Here is a 14,798-nt window from a genome sequence, read left to right as displayed (position 1 = left end):
CAAATTTGGACATAAAGGATTTCCACCCTTCAATGACGATATTAATTACATTAAATTGAGTCAAAAACCTGACGTTCACTAAGCCTCGGCAAACAATAATATAATACGGCTATAAGAGACTTAATCCTCTTTCACACTTCCTCCCTGGCAAATTGGCACATCGGTGGTGTAACGGTAGAGCCGCATTTAATCGCCTCTCAAGACAGAACTCACAGAAGCGGGACACTGCTGTTTTCACACAGCTGATGCGGTTTCATGCCAATAATTAGACGTGCGGTGACCTCTCCGTTTGCGCTAGGGACAGCCATTTATTGCTTTCGAGACAAAGAAGTGAGTGGAGTGTACATCGTTAAACGTCACTTCGGCTTCCCAATACCGATCATTGGGCTTGTGATGTTTTTGAAATAAAATCCTGATGCGTGACGGGTTGAATCGTCGTTCAAAGGAAAAATGATGATTTTACGCTTAATTGAGTTTTGACAAGCATTGAATATTTCTCTCTTAAGTCTTCTATTTTGTTGTTCTTTGGCCTTTTGTTTTTCGAGCACGCAATCAGCTCTCGGCATAATCACGGGATTTGGAACCGAAAGATGAAAGCTGTGATGTGGCGGCATTTAGCTTAGCTCGCAGATATTGAAGGGAAGAAAATGGAACAGAAAGTCATTAAAACATTTGTTTACCTTCTGTGCCCTTGGTGTAGGGAGAAACTTTTGTTAAATGACTCTTGGACTTTTGTGGGAGTGCACAGTTTTCACGCCTGTGTGTTTATTTCCATTTAGACAACTTATACATTATTTATCCTCACACGATTAAAGCATTAGAGTTGGCCGGTGGTCGCGTATCTGAATACATTCTCACGGAGGAAACGCATTACTTAGTTCTTGCATGTGTGTTTGGACATTAAATGGCCATCAATTGTGCGGCGTGTGCTTTCTGCAACAGATGGATGACACACATAACTCACACAAACACACACGGCGTGCTTTGTGGGCAGTAAATCCCGACAGACTACACAGTCTTGTTAGCAGACGGTTTCACAGTCAATGTGTCCTTGAGTTTGACAGTCAACCTCGTCAGAAGCCACAGCGCAACACTTTCTAAATATTTATTCTGATACTATTGTCTCATAGGTGCCAAGTACGGTTAAAAATGTATTCAAATGATGGGGCAGTTCAATCATTGATATCAGAGGCAGTGAATTGTATGTTACTAAATTATTTATCATTTGCTATGCATTTTTAATGCCTTAATACAACCCATTACAGCTAATAAGTGGCTAAGCTGCATTTACTAGACACGGTGGCTACTTCACGAGATAATGGAGCAACTTGTGCTCGGGGAAATGCGTCGCTAATGCAACTCACATTGCATTGCCCATAAACTTAATAGAAACATGATTAACATCAAATTATGTTTGTTTATATTTGGACTGAATGTGTAAGTAGTCTAGGCAATGTGCTGTGTATTTCAGTGAATATAGGAAGCGGGATAGATTATTCAATAGCGTAAGGATGAAGCAACTTCACCGAAAAGAAACTTGGAAACTGAGAAATGGCTTGGTTTGAAATGCTTTTTTTTCTTGTACATTCCAGTTGTGTCTGCTGTTTTCTTTTTATTATTATTATTATTATTATTATTATTATTATTATTATTAGTATTATTATTATTATTATTATTATTATTATTATTATTATTATTATTATTATTATTATTATTATTATATATAATAATTATATATATATATATAATTATTATATTATTATTATTGCTATTATTTTTATTATCACTATTATTATTATATAATATTTATTAATTAGTATTTTATGTGTTATTATTATTATTATTATTATTATTATTATTATTATAAATGGGATGGGTAAAAATCTCTTGAAATGTTTTGAACTCCTGTTTCCATGTCAATGATGAGCAAAATTATGCCACCTGCAATCTATTCCTCACAGTAGACCCGAATCTTAGCAACCAACCGATTATCATGCCCGTGTCTCATAGAAATATTGGATTTCATATTTACTGTAGTCACTCCAGAAATGGTAAACTGACTGTTAAGAATTTTTAGTGAATGATCTTTGGATGTCTAAACTATACTGAATGTATATTTCACTTACATGGAATTTTGGGAGGTAGTGGCCAGGAAGAATTGAAATAAGTGAGGTCAAGACAGAGAATCACTGGTGTGGAACAACGACTTGCCTGTGTTGACAGGAAGTGAAAGGTGCATCCCTTTTCCCAAAGCAGCTTATCTTGCTGACCCCATGGGGGGCAGTGTGTGTCTATATATCTCAAGTGGACTGTCTGGCTTCCTGTACTCTTTCTCCCCCGCAGGTGAGCCGAGGGCAAATTGTCCTAGCACTCAGCATAGACAGACGCGCAACGTAATGACTTTGTTTTAAGTGTTTTAATTCAGCAGCACTAATAACGTAACCGTCGGCTATTGAAAATCTGAATCACTGTCCCCCCCCAAGCTAAAACGCAAGTTATGTAAAAAAATTAAACTGTGTGAGCTCTAGTGAAATGAATGTGCTACCTTAACACGTAACTAAGATGTGAAGAAATGGAGGTAACAAGATGAATGATGATAATTGGGTTCATCACCTTCTGAAAATTACTTGATATGATTAATTTGACTGAGATGCAAATGGACTCCCGTATCTCGCTATTATGAGATAAAAGTTTCTGGAGAGGCACTGGGCTTAAAGTTTATCCATTTTTCACTCCGAGGACTTTGTTGTTTCTTAGAGAACAGAAAGTCGATTCTACCTTGGAATAATTCTTCTGAAATATTTTTTCAGACGAGTGGTCCTCTGGATGAGACGATGTGGGCAGTAACGAAGAGAGTAGACCCTGGTATTTAAGACCAAAAGAATTTTTTTCGATTCGCCCCAACCTGACTTGAACAGTTTAACCTCACCGGTCTCATTCAGTGAATTCTAAACCAGTGTTAATATCCGGAAGATTTATAATACAATTTTGTATTTAGGATTGATTCATAGCTAACTGTAGGAGTGGCGATAAATCAATCCTGCTGCCACCCTGAAAAACCGCCTATGGACGCTCTATAATTTGAATAAATCTCTCATGTGTTTTAATATTACCATTGCAGTGCTAAGATGAAAAACATTTCTGCCAATTTGTGTTCTCCCGACCAACCAAATAAATACAAACTTGACTAAAAAAAAAATCGCAGACCATATTAATGTTGCAGCCATACGACATCAGCAAGGGAAATCATCACACCTACACAGCTGAATAACTCTGTAACATCTGTAATTATTTGTCAAATTTATTCCAGAGCTAAAACCATCATTTTGTAGCAACCAAACATTTTTTGGAATACTTCCAAACAGCTGTACAATTAATTTTGATATTCAACCAGAAAGGCACACGTGCGGAGGAAGTTGTTTGTCCTTGGACAACTTAACAGATGTTGGACAAGGACACGGTAAATAGGACACACAATAAGGGTCGTGATGAAACACTCTGTATGAGGCGAAACGTGACACAAAGACCCCAATAGTGCATTCAGAAATTAGGATTCAATAATGCAAGAGGCAGTATGAAAGATATTGGTTCCGGGACCCAAGCTAATAATCTAATAAACTACACGGTAAAAACATGTCCGCGACCTTCGTGAAACTAATGATCCATGAAGTGTTCATGATTTAAGAGGAAATGTTTCAGCAAGCCATAAAAGCACTGGGGATGGTGCCAGCATACAAATCCCATAATGCAATGCACATGTCCACCTTTGAGTAATATAACATCGGCAAAGCGGGGCTCACTTGCATCTCGTCACTGAAAAGAAAATTGTCATGCTATTATTTATCCACAAAAAGGTATATTGATTTTGTACACGGTAACTTGTGCATTTTCGGTGGAAGAATAATAGGCAGATCTTTTAATACGATTTCAGGTTAAGGTTATCAGGCAGATAGAATGCTTGTGTCATTATATATATATATATATATATATATATATATATATATAAATATATATATATAAATATAAATATATAAATATATATATATATATATATTAATTAAAAATTAACATTAATTCAAAATGTTTTTAAAAAAATATTTTTGTTGAATTTTCTTCTATAGAATAGTTTACTTGGTCTTTATATAATATTGCACACAAGTAAACTATTAATTTCTCGAAAAAACTCAAACTAATGCTAAAACTAAAATAAACCTGTGTTTTTGAAAAAAACTAAAAGTAATAAAAAACTAACAAAGCAGCCCCAAAAAACAATTAAAAAGAATACAATTTAAAAAACTAAACACAAAATGAAATGAAAACCAATTCTAATTAAAATTCCTATCAAAACCCTTGGTAGTGGCCCATCCGTTCCCACGAAAGAAGGCACGACAACGCATTGTGAATCAGGTCCTTTCATCTGAGTCCGATATATATTTAAAAATTGGAAAAATCATAATTATTAAATAATTATAACGTCTAATTCAGCTTAATTAAACATGCATTACCTACAATGATAAATTAAATTTGACCAGATTTAGGGGCGAAACTGCAAAATAAATACAACCAAAGTTACTGGCCTCCACTTAATGTAGAAACTGAGTGGGGTGGATTAAAGAACAGCGTGAGCCATACTTAAAATGTCACAAGCAATTTCCGTATGTGTGCCCAGAGCAGCTTGCAAGCGCTCTAGAATTGAGACACAAAAGATCCTGATATATAATTTATTTTGGACAACCAACTTTCTCTTGAATGTCAACATCCCCCCCCCCTCCCCCGACCCTCGGATATCATTTTAGTCCCCGAAAACACTTGAATCAAGAGCTTCCGCGGAGAATGAAAGCTACGGTATGTAACACAGACGCCAAAGCAATGGTGGAAAAAAAAATATCTTTGTGTGAGAGAGTGGGAGCGAACGCATCAATATGACTGTTTTCACTGGCGCGCTTCTCAGCCAGCTGATTCTCACACATCGGAGATCCCGAGTGAGGATTATAAAACCAATCAGCAGACAGTGATTGCTGCAGCTAGTCAGTGATTGGATCACAACCCGGGTTCTGCCGACGGCACTGGAAGGAGCGAGAGAGAGTGAGAGGGTGCAGGGAAGAAAAGAAGCTTGATAACCCTGAAATGCAAAAGTTTAATAGGAGGGAAGACCAGTCCCAGACATAACAGGAGATCAAGAACTCTAATATTTCTCATCAGCCTCAATTTTTCAGACACGTGCATAACATTTGGCCGGTGTTGGTTTTCCAAAAGTGGGTCGCAGACCCGTTGTGAGTGGGTCACGGACAGATAGTCGATTAAAAATGATTCAATGTGCATGTGGCTTTTTATTTGGGCGTTTTTTGGGTTTGCTTATTTATTTACTTCTCAATTTGTGCACAAAATGAAGAGGTGTGTCAAATGTAAAATTGCCTCACCATATTTATTGTTTGCAATTTCCATTTAGTTTTACTCCACAGTTCCCAAATGATGTGCTCTGAATAGCACTTTGTCTTTATTTAGTTGTTTATTTGCAGAGGCAAATCGTGAAACTCTGCGAGTAATTGACACCCCCTCAAAAAAAACGGTTTGTAAATTCCTATTTATAGTTTTCCTTTGTTGGGTACCAACTGAATAGATTTTTTTTAGTCTTTTAAGTGATGGTAATGACTAGCTTAATTTAGAGCACCGGTGTCAAACTCCGGTCCTCGAGGGCCGCAAATGATCAGGATCGGTACAACTGCCCATGATCCGTCGCGTTGTCGGTGAGCAAAATTCTCATTTTGCGACTCAGCAACACGTGAGCAAGAGCAAAGAGCATCCTCTTAATGACAGCATTTACTAGACCGAGAAGACGGGTGCTTTAAAAAAAAGTGGGGTGAAGGAGGTCGAGTGGAGGAGGCATCACTCAATGGCGGAGGTGGTACGTGACAACCCTAATCAGTCAGTGCTGTCCTTCCATGTCTTCGTTGTTCATATCTCATTTGGCTGCAAACACTTCAACAACTGTCACATCAGGAATGGAGCAGATCATGTGACCTCCACCGTCCTGTAGGTAGGCTTTCTCAGCTGTCAGTCAGAAATGAACATTTTAGGCAAGTCAATTGTTGGAGAATATAGAACAGGTGCATTGTTAAATAAAGATGAGCGACTAACTTTAAGCAAGTTGCTGTTATTACACCATAATTACCGTGTAATTGTTAGCCTCATTGCGGAGATGGGTAAATTACACTTAGGTCCATTTTTTTTCAGATTTTTTTTTTTTTTTTTTTTTTACTTGAAAGGGGTTTCGGCGTTCCAGGCATCCCATTAACGAACATTTTTTTTAAATATTGTAAAATTGAACATACGTGTTTTTCACTGGACAGCGACAATTTAGAATTTGATTCATCCCATTATCTTTTTTTTTTTTTTGCTCTTTTGAAAATATCGTTTGGATTACTCCACTTGCTTCCCTGCACTTGGTTGAATTTTTTTATTTATAATAATAATAATAATTATCGTTAGTATTATTAGTATTATTAATAATAATAATTATTATTATTATTATCTAATCATATTTAATATTGTTAAATATTTTATTATATAATTATAATTTTCGCCACCATATCAGCAAAAACCTTCAATCAAAACACAAACAATAAAAAAGTCAATCTGTTTTTTTTTTAAAGTGGAAGCCCTTTGTTACGAGGCCTGCAGCTTAATGTGCAAAAGTGTTGTGTGTGTGTGTCAGATTTTGTGCAAACGTAATGAATTTATGCATATGTGGTATGTTAGCAGGTGTTGGCTCCCTGTAAATGTTGGCAGTTCTGCTTAGGTGCTCATCCCGAGGGAACACATTTGACCTGGGGCATCTGTTGCCCCCTACCCATTTCCTGCCCTTCAACACCTTTTCTCGTGTGTTAATGACCTGTTGATAGCACATGCGCCCACACGCGTTGTGAGTTTTACTTCTAAAAAAGAAAAATCAAAGCATTTGAGTTAGACAATGTTTTGGGAATTTTACTGTATCAGCGTTTGTGTTCCATGTCGAATTGCTTAGCGAGATTTTAATCAAGTTTGTAGCTTTGAGAAGGCTGAAGGAAAGTGATGTGAGAGGGGATGAATTAGCACAGCTGTGCCTGGGAGGAAGGCCCGTATCTATGTTGGTCGTCCTACTGTTTATTAAAATTCAGGTTGCGGCACACAAATACGCCACTGATTATCATCCCATCAGATTAGGTGAGCAAAGTCAAACAGTTGGCTCAAACTTTTAGGGACAAAAAAGGGTTATCGGTTTATCAACAGAGGAAAAGCTATTACACGGCATTTTATACAAGACAAAAGGACAGTTAGCACTGACCTCTTTTCTGTCATGGATTATTTTCCCTGTATGTTTTAAGCGTTCCAGGAGGGCTGCAACAGTGGACTTCCCACATGTTGTATCTTGTGTGGTCTTCTATATCGTGAGCTCGGTCCTCTGAGCCCCTTGCACCTTCACAGGTTCTCCAGTCAGCAAAAAAGGGGCACCCCCCCCCCCAGGATTGCTATTCAGCAGTGTTCAGAACAGGTGGGGAGTTTTGAAAGAAACGAGATTAGCTGTTTCTACCCCACAGAATGATTTATGCCCAGACTTTTATCAGTCGGCTTCCCCCTGCAAAGATAATTTCCCCTGACTTCACCTCACAGCAGGAACTATTTTAAGCATTGGCTCATTAATGCAGAGTGATTGGATTCATTGTTCTGCACAGCTGACGGATGTTCTCTGAAGTTTTACTGTCTTAACTCCCCCCCCCCCACTTCAATCTTTGGGTTGAATTTCCTCCCAATAATGCAAGCCATTGTCTTTGGAAAGTTTGATAAATCAACTGCGGCAGGCCTTTTGTCGCTTCTAATTGAAGCTTGTATTAGCCTCACTTTATCAAAGGCTGTCGCTCATATTGTGATCTCTATTGCTTACATTTCGGTAGCCTTTGGAGACACAATCACATCGCGTGGATTTTGATTTTTGGACTCGGTCAGAGCACAGGCAGGAAGGGACAAGACTTTTTAGTTTCCTTTACTGAACTTGTCTTGCAAGCGAACATAATTTGATGCACAAATAATAATAATATTGATCGATTGATTGAGTCTGCAAATAAACAAGAGAAATATGAATTAGTTTCAACTTCCAATATTGCAAATAATTTTCAGAATATATTGGGAGAGATACACTGTCTAAAAGTGAGCGTTTTTCAAAATAGATGAACGTAAAAAAATGAATCATAGAAATGACTGTAGAACAGCACCACCTAGGGGCCACATGAATAACTACATTCAGTGACGACTAGGGACGAACGACACTTGCATTGCGAATTCAATCACGCCTTCGTCAACGTAACAAGGGGGCGGCGCAGAAGAATCCATGCCCCTAGCGTCACATATTATACAAACCGTAATTAACTCAACTCAACGAGTACACCAAAATGTACTTCCGTTTTTGTCATCAACTCAAGGCTTAAAATAACATCAATGAGGTAAGAACATCAACATCACGAATCAACGTCAAAGAGCACAATTTACTCGCTTTGCGACACGTTGAAAAACACAACACTTGCTTGATGGAATTGAGCTTTTACTTGGAACATAAAATCAGCTTCTCATGATAATGAAACACTGAAAAATATTTTTCTTGCTTGGCAAAAGCCTGCACCTTGCCACAGCGTGAATGATTTTTTGTTTCCTTTCAGAAAATAATATAGCCGAATGTGTGATCTTATACTGTATGTACTGCATATGGCAGGTACTATCTCAACCAGGAAAGGAGGTCTTTGACAGCAGGGTTGTGTGCCGATTGCCCTGTTGGAAATAAGCTCCACAGGAACGCATTGCTTCACTTCCTGCTGTGTGTTCTGCTGCAGAAAGTCCGCAATGGCTTCTATAGGAGGCTCCTCTTATTATCGTGTGTGTAATCCTCACTGCAATGGTTCTGGACCCCTTTTTTTATGAGGAAGGTCCTTTGAATGCTTGGTTCTTGTAATCGTTAATTTGGTCTGTAGCTATTTAAATGACGTCAGAGAGGCTGCCAAACAGAATCAAGAAATCGTATCCATTGCCAGTTGATGTGAAGGGATTAGTGGATTATGGGTTTCCACATTCGTCTTGTGCTTTTAAATTGAAGCCTACCTTGATTTGGGAGATGGTTCAACACATTTCTTTGGATTTAAGAAAAATTGTGTTATGTCTTAACACAACCTTGGGCTAGTCAAAAAAAATCGTCTTTGTTCAGAAAATGGAGGTTCTTTTTTTTTTTACTTTTACTAGTTTCGACGTGCAACTGATGTCTGAAAAAATGAAAAACAAAATCAGATATTTAACATAAAGAAGACAAGTTGATTTTTTTTTGGGGGGGGACTATGTACCCAGAAGTGATGCCACATGAAAGTGATTGGATGATCAAGAGGCCTTTTTTAAAGCACCTGAAGAAGATGGCAGTCGAAACTAGTAGAGGTAAAAAAAAACAAAAAAAAAAACTGCGTCTGAACAAGTGAAAAAAAATATATTTGTTTTTCTTCCATCTTCAATTCTGCGAACTCCCTTGACTAATTTCTCAAATGTAACTGCAAAATACTTAATCACTCATGTGCAGTTGATTGCCCCTGAAACAAATATTCTTTCACGGTGAGCCAGTGCTTTTGTTTGAAAATGTTTTGTTTTTTTTACTACGTTTTAATTTCCTCTATTTCGAAGAGCAAAACCAGTGCAAGTATTTGAAGTAGTGGCACAGCAATGCGAACTTGTTGTCAGCAACCAGCAGAAAGTCAGCTGTCAGCAGCCAAATACTTTTCTTCTTCTCATTAATTACCTTTTGGGGAGAGCAAGGTGGAGGACAAATGACTATTGATCAGAGCGGGCTAGTATTGGCTCGCTTTACCGGCCTTTCCCCACATGTCATTTCTTCTCCACATCCCCATTAAGTGGGAACAAGAGAGATCAGTGGCGAACTTGGACTTTATTAAAGGCGGGTGAGACCCTTGAGTCTGAGAGTCTGGCGAGGGTTGTTGCATTCAACATTTTAAAGTCAAAGGCCTTCCAAAGTCAAGTTTTCAGTTTTCCACACCCGCTTTCCTGATTTGTCGATGGTGTAATTTGATTTAAATTAGCTGTAAACTTCCCGTAAGCCGCATGTACATTGTGTATAATTGTTGCGATGACTGTTGTTGTGACCATCTGCTAGGTCAAAGTAAAATAAGAAGCTTCCCTTTCACGGTCATCCTTGAGACAACCACCACAGCAGGAGGGGACTGCAGGTGTGCGAGAAACTGTCCCACTTTCCATCCACTTGACAGCCCGCGAGTGTCACTGGGGTCACAGACAATTATTCTCTTGTGGATTGCATGCAACGGCGGATGCATTTGGTAGATATATTGTTGGGCATGGTTGGGGTTGTTTTATGGAAGAGTAAGTAAGTGTATTATTGGAACAATCATGCCAGTAGCATTCATCAAATGTTCCGTTAAGGTCGGTATTAAAGTGACGACGGGTTATATTTAATTGGCGCTGACTCGGAATATCGAGCAAATTTAGTCAATGTTCTAAATTTGCTTTAATTTTTTTTTTTTTGTGCACAAAGACCTGTGTGAATTAATATTTGAATATATGTTGGCCACAAATTAACACTGAGAAAAGAGTTGATAACTTCGCCGGTTGAGTGACCACAATGGACGATGACGTGAAAAATATTTTTTTTAACAATGTTTAATGAAAGTGATGATATGATGTATGATGACATTTTATATTATTATCCAAACTGATTTTCTGCAGTATGGTCACGGCATGCCAGCTGTTTTTTGGGTGTCAAATTACTTGTATTTTCCCGACTATAACACGCTACTTTTTTCCTAGATTTTGAACCTTGCGGCTAATTCAACGGTGCGGCTTTTCTGTGAATTTTTCTTTCGCCAGTAGGGGGCGCTCTATAGTTCAGAAAATACGCTAAATAAATCTTGATATTTTTTTTTTGGTTTTGTTTTTTTTTTTCTCTTGGGTCTGTTCTGTTTTAATTAGCAAACTTTCTGCCATGCCGGCTTATAGCCTGGTACAGCTTAAATAACTTTTCTTTTTTTTGGGGGGGGGGGGATTCCCCCCAAAAATTTGCTTACATACAAGTGCACCTTATAGTTCAGAAAATATTAATAATCTAATTAAAAAAAAAAAAAACGTCTGCTCCCTACCCATAACCATGTCGTTATGGGTCGAGAAAAGTTACAGCTTCTTTCGTTCTTTTTTTACAAGGTCAAATAACTATTAAACCTAATGAACTGTTTCAAATAGGAAGCAAAAGATGCTGTCATTCCTAGAGCTTTATAAATCCGTTTCAGACATTGTGCTGGCACACAACAATTGGGCAACACTCTGAAAATGAAAGTTATGGATGCCCAGAATGCAGGAGAAGGACACGAGAAAAGTTTTTAGCTTGCAGTTTTCACACTGCAAAATGTAATGACAATATGACCGTTTTTGGAGAGGTTTGGAGTTTATGATGAGATCTAGAAGAGGGGTGCAAAAAAAAAAAAACATTTTAGAGAGAAGTGCTATCTACGGAAATGCTATCACAAGCTTGACCTTGACGGATGAATCAAGGGAAAGGAAAACCTTGATTGACCTGCGTCGAGAATGATGTTAAATCTGACTTCTTTTCCGCATTTTTTTATTCCTTCCTTTTCTGCTTTACCTTCACTGACGTAGATGAACTCACCTCATTGAAACCCGTGGCCGTCTTCCAGCAATATCCTGTAAATAATAACCATTTTCATTTAAATGACGTCATTTGCATAGTCCAATGGGACCGAAATGGGATCTAACTGTCCTTGTGTGTGTGATGAGCTGATTATTCGCGACTTGCATTTCAACTGATCAAGTGCTGAAATGATCTGAGATTGAACTAAGCATCATTAAATCAAATAGAGGTGACATGAATGTAATAATAATCGCTCAGCTCACGCTCATGCACGAACACATCTTTTCGCCCAGATTTGTTCTGAAAGTGTCGTTTAGGGCACCCGCAAGACAATCCTGAAACAGACGTCTAGAGAAGAGACTTTATCAATACGGCTGTTGTAAACAACGATACCGATACGGCCATGTGATGATTTCCGCTCACTCGTTCTTTCTATCAACAGTGAATTGGTGAAGTGTTCGGACATCGTTTAAACTCTCGCGCTGCATCAATAGCAGCTCTATTGATTTTTTTTTTTTTTTTTTCTTCCGTAACCGTTAATGGAAGCCTTTGGGGCAGGAAAGCTAATTAAAATCATATGCAGGTCAAGCTCATTTAAAGACTGCCCATTAGTTTATGTTGAGCTTAACCACGCTTGACTGCAAAATCTATCCATCGGGCATTGTAATTGACTGGGGTTTCTAATGGCTTTCCGATGTTCCCGCCTCTCATCGAGGTAGTGATGTCCTCTGGCAGGTTTCGTGCTGCACCTCTAATAATATAAAATCATTAGAGACAACTACCTTGTGTCCCGTTCTTCAAAGTGAAACTTTCACATGTCTGCATTTGCCAGGAAACATGTTGAGAATCAGTCGGTAACGCAGATGTTATTAGACCGTGATGTGACAATCCGGGGTGAGAGGAACGTACAACAGTCGCCTTTCTATGGAATGAAGAGGTTCTAAAATATTCTTAAGGGGTGCAATCAAATAGTGCTGTTCCTCAATCTTTTTTCCGCCACGGACTTATTCAAACAACTCCATGACTTTTGCAGAGGGGGGCTTAAAAGTACGAAGAGTTACGAGCGGGCTTCATACGTGCTATCGTCACTCATTTCGCTAGATTGTGTGTTTAATTCATGTAATACCAGCCGTTTTCACTAGAAGAAACACTGAGGTGGGTTTTTTTCTGTATTTTGACTGATTTTGCAAGGCCTACAGAATATTGTGTTCTAAAGATAAAAAAAACATGGACCTATGACGCAAAAAAAAAAAAAAAGGCTAAGACGTATAAATACGTCTTCGGGAGGCAAGGACTACAATTCTGAAAACGTATCTATTCACCTTATGGATGGTATGAGTTAATATTAGCGCAATGTGACCGAGAGCATCTTGACATGCATCAACTACAATTATTTTTTATTTTTTTCCCATCTGCGCGGCCTGGTACAAAGTGGCCCGGGGACCGGTACCAGGCCGCAGCCCAGTGTTTGGGGACCTCTGCTCTCGTGTCTTTAATGAGGAATCAAGAGTGGCATCTAAACAATCAATAAGGTCGGAGTTAGTTCAGTAAGAGTGGATTTGGCTGAGAAGTATGTCTGAGCGTACGTGTGCATTTAGCAAGCGCAAGCTAATTGGAATCTTTGAGTCGGGAGGAATATTGCGTTTAGTTTGTTTATTGCTTTCTGTCAGGGCCAATATACCAGCCCGAGATGCCAAATATCTCGTCGCCTTAAACCCTATTATTCACTAGACGCATTCAGACCACATTTGATGAATTTTTATTTTCCCACTGAGGAGTAAATGCAATATGAGAGAGGTTCTATAAAAGTGATAGCATCTCGAAAGATGTAAACGAATCAAGATGCTCTGTCATATCTTAGTCACACACACGGTACACTTTGAGACAATGTTATTGACCATAAAATAGCTCCACCCATTAATCTTATGTTGGTGATCAGTGCCATAGATTTGGACAATTGTTTTGCTTTCTTTTAGATTTTTTTAGTCTATATTTATGGACTGTCCAGCTTGTCAGTAAACTTAAAAACAGGGGTGGAGCTACAGGGTGACCATACGTAGGGGAAAATTTTGATATCTGTGATTTTTTTTTTTTGTTTTTTGTTAAGGACGGATGCAGTATTCTTGGACCTTAGAAATTCTGCCAATTTTTTTTTCTGCATAATTAAAGGGACAGTGTGTATGTTTTGAATTTTCACAAATTCTTTCATAATAAATATAAATAAATAATATTTATTATATTATATTTAATATCAATAAATAGCATTATTAAATCTAAATCATATGCAAAAAAAATTTAAAATACACATTTGTTTAACTTGGGTTGTTGCATTCTATTAGTTCACCACTAGATGGCACTAAATTGGTCCCAATAAATGTACAATGGATCAAATTCTAAAATAATAAGTTGTATTTAATTAATGTGCAATTTTTATTTTTTTTGGGGGGGGGGCGGATTAGACCTCATAGTGAAGTTAGCTTTGCTAGACTTTACTCGGCAGGTTCTGATTCTTGCAAAATAAAATCAAATTGATGAGAAATCTCATTTTCAATCAATTGGGCCCATTTTAATTGTTGTAACATCCAGGGCTGCTCATTTGTTGAGCAATACGGGAAGATGTTACGTAATGAAATAACCCAAGGCGTGGAGAATCAAGCAAAAGGGGGCTGTGAGCGTGAAAAAGACGGATGGATGAAAGAACCCAAGGTGGTCACTCTGAGCTCAAATCACCAGCAGTGGGTCTCTGGGCGCCTGTTTAACAAGCTCAAAGCCCCGCAGTTCTCATCTGGTCTTAGCCTGATCCGAAACCACAGGTCTGGAGCTCTTGATCAAAACCTCAAACATTCAGTAATGATCCCTCATTTTCCCCGTGAGCGCTCTCAGAGCTTCCTGACCATTACAACCAGCAATGGAGAAACTCCAGTGTTCCTCCTCGAAAAAAAAAAAAGAATCTCTATGTAGCATGTCATCTCTCACTCGGAATACCCTTGAGAAAAGCAGGTCCACCTTTTATATCCACGTAATGATTCGGCTCAGTCACATCATGTGTAATATATAATAATGACACTCAGGACAGCTACATCTGCTGACCTCTCTCGGGAGCCGAGTACAATTATTT

General features: G+C 38.3%; 1 protein-coding gene across 4 annotated transcripts in view; it reads left to right on the top strand.

Annotated features, from left to right (window-relative positions):
• LOC148323576 (ephrin type-A receptor 6-like) overlaps window positions 1–14,798 on the top strand; it is a 132,309-nt gene that overhangs the window by 98,923 nt on the left and 18,588 nt on the right. The window lies entirely within an intron of this gene.

The sequence above is a fragment of the Idiotropiscis lumnitzeri genome, chromosome 14 (genome assembly GCF_059441095.1).
Source record: "Idiotropiscis lumnitzeri isolate Australia: NSW breed Sydney's pygmy pipehorse chromosome 14, RoL_Ilum_1.0, whole genome shotgun sequence".
Lineage (NCBI taxonomy): Eukaryota > Metazoa > Chordata > Actinopteri > Syngnathiformes > Syngnathidae > Idiotropiscis > Idiotropiscis lumnitzeri.
Note: the sequence above shows the minus strand (reverse complement) of the source record. Positions and strands in the feature narration are given on the sequence as shown.